This window comes from Geospiza fortis, unplaced genomic scaffold (genome assembly GCF_000277835.1).
Source record: "Geospiza fortis unplaced genomic scaffold, GeoFor_1.0 scaffold23, whole genome shotgun sequence".
Taxonomy (NCBI): domain Eukaryota; kingdom Metazoa; phylum Chordata; class Aves; order Passeriformes; family Thraupidae; genus Geospiza; species Geospiza fortis.
Window position 1 is genome coordinate 6,820,317 of NW_005054303.1, and position 3,241 is coordinate 6,823,557.

Genomic DNA, 3,241 nt, shown 5'->3' on the forward strand with positions numbered 1-3,241 from the left:
TACCCTCACCCTAACAACAAGAAGCATGTGCACTTTACAGAACTGTTTAGGACTTAAAAATAATAATATACATATAGAGGAAATCATTGCAAAATAAAAAGCCTAGACTGCTTCAAATAAAAATGTGCTGTGTTTGGCTGCCATCCAGATTTCCGAGTTATTCCAGGTCTGGTAGACTGAGATGCTGAGTATACAGATCTTCAGGAGAAGCCAAGGGCTCAGCATCTGTGCAAGTCCAGTCTCAGCTTCCGGATCAAAGAACAAATCCTCTCTCTTGGTCTCCTCTGCACTTTTAACCTCACAAAGTCTTCCCCTATGCATTAACAGTTTCACACAATGCTCATGTTTCAGAATAGTGTAAATTGCAAATAATGCATGGCTAGACAGCTATTAAATTATTATAAGTGTAAAATTGTACCTAGAGTCCTCAATAAATTACAATATAAATGTAATATTACTGGATTACCTCAGCTACAAACATCATTCTGATTTTGGATTTTTTTTAATGTAAACCACAAATATTTTATTCTTAATTTGAAACAGGAATATACTAAACCCATTTTCTTACATTATGGCATATTTTTGTGGCGGTATTCTCCACAAAAAGAAAAAAAAAAGCCAGGTTCTGAAGGCTCATTTTATCTTATTCCATAATCTATTGCCACACAAAAAAAGAAGCAATCAACTGTTCTGTAGTTTAATTGTTCAGGAGATTTCTGGAGTCAAGGTCACCCCAAGATCCAAAACCCAAGGATCCGTTTCATTGCATATGCTCTTTTTCTCCCAGTCTTGCAGAACAGGGAATACCAGTCATGGTGAGCAGGTAGAAGGCTCAGTGTGCCAAACATTACAGCACTTCTAACACAAACACACACCTCTTCTTCACAGAACTTGAGTGACATGGAAAGAGTCAGGAACACAAAATCATGAAAATATACCCAATTTACACGTTTGACAAACAATGCATCCTCTACCCCCCTTTTCTCACCACTATTTATTTGACAAATTTCTAGCACGCAGTAAGTCAGAAGTGGCTGGGTTTTACTCAGACAGCATTTAAAGATTTGCTGAAAGCTGTGTGTAAATTGGATCCTATCTTTGTCACAGCATTCCGTGCCAGCTTCCCTAGTGACTTAATTACAGATGCTGTGCCCTGTGTCAACAGCCTCTGATCACCCGCTTTATCTGCCTCATCTGCTGGGAAACACTCGCTTTGGATAAGCCTGTATGGCCTGTTAGACTGTGATAAGGGCACCAATACTCACTTTCCATGCTGGGATGGTATCTTAGTGAATACTGATTTATATGCTACATTTCCAGTTGGAAAGGTGGGCTGATTACTCCAGAGATCTTCGCACTGAGCTTTAACAATGAAGAATTAAGGGAAGTTAATCAAGGGCCATGCAGCTAACTTCCTAAGAGGCTTAATTATAAATGTTGTGTGGTGTGCAAGTGCAAGAGGAGATGGGTGTTACCTAGTGAATGTGTCTTCTGAAATTACTTGCGTGAACATAATATGAACCTGAAGAATTAGGGGATAAACATCATCTTGGAAATATAGAACAATATTCCAAATTAGGAGACAACAAGAGAAAGTGGTTTGCTGTGAACAACTGAATTGTTTCCAATTCCTAATCTACAACTCATGTAGATCTCATGTACCAGTAGATTAAAGAAATTGGCCATAGCTCCATCTGCTTAACTTGTCAAATGAAACTTCTCTTCCCATTTATCACTTAAAATGTATTTGCTTAGTTATTATCCTTGGTGTGTTTTTTTTCTCACTGCTTAGGCAGGCTGTTGAAAATTACCGATTGTTTCCAGTGAGCTGAGTGCCTATGGAAATGAGGAGTTGCTGAGTGTCTCAATCTTGCACACAGTCAGGCCCACAGTGATCTGAACAGCAGCCCATCATGGGAAAGAAAGGACATGAGAACATAAACAATGACAAATATAACCAATGACACTAAAAATTACAGAAAATTAAACAAAGTGGGTGCAAATATAAAGGCACAGTAGAGCCATGATTGCCAGTCAGAAAAACAGCTGAGTAGGAGTTTGCAGTTTAAGAAACCTCTGAAACTGCATACATTATGTTTAGATTAGATGGAGAAGAGTTTCATAACTAACAAAGACTACTGCAATTATGCTATGGGCAGGTCAACACCATAACAAAAAATATGTTCTCACTGAAGGTAATGGGAAAAAATTCCCTTATTCTTGGTGTAACCACATTAATTTAAAAAATCACAGATCATCATCTAAACAGCTCTCCGTTACTGGGTTTGTGATTGTGAAAGGATGACTTTTTCTCCATTATTGTGTATTACAGGTTACTGGTGAATGCACCACAGTACAGAGCATTATCTGATTTAGCTGGGAACACTACCTGCACGTCCAAGGTGATTCACATGCTCCCTGCTATGCCCATACCGCTCCCATGCCAGGTGGCCTGGGCTTGTTGTGAGCAGAAGATGAGGCAACATTCTCCTCCTTTGCTCCTCCTTGCCTCCTGACTACAGCCCCCGTACCACAGGGCAGGCAGGGTTCTCCACATCACTTCGATCCTAAACACGAGACAGAAGTAGGAGTTAGTACCATGCTGTTAGGGGGTTAGATAACAATTCTGCTGCTTCTGAGCCCACAGTGTGGTTTCTCCTGCAGCCTTATGAAACCCCTGTGAAGAGCTTGGTTGGCCTTGAGCTGCCTTTCCCTGAGGCTGCCCTGGGGGAAGGGCATGCAGAACTTTCTGGAAGCTGTCTGCCTGGGGGCCATGGAGGCAAGGCCCAGGTCTGCCAATAGCAGTCATTCCCTGGGGAAGGGGCTCCAGCCCTGCTGGCGGTGACCCTCGAGACACCCCACACGTTCAGTGGGTGATGAACGCCATGTTCCTACTGGGGCTATCAGTCCCCATTGCAGCTGTTCCCAGTGATGCACTGGGACTCGTCACTTTCCCTGACAGGGCAGCTGCCGAGGCAGGAGCACCCCACGGGTTGCCCGGGGGCTGCTGAGGGTGGTCAGTGATTGTCCCCACTGCTCAGGACCCAGCAAGGACCGCGGAGAGGACGGGGCGGGGGCGGTCAGCAGGGGACTGCGGGGGACAGGCGCCTCGAAGGGGCTGAGGGCACGGGTGTGCTCAGGGGGATGGATGCTTCGATGGGACTGTGCGCATGACGGGCTTAGGGGAGCGGGCGCCTTGATGGAGCCGTGGGCATGACGGGCTGAGAGAAACAGGCGCCTC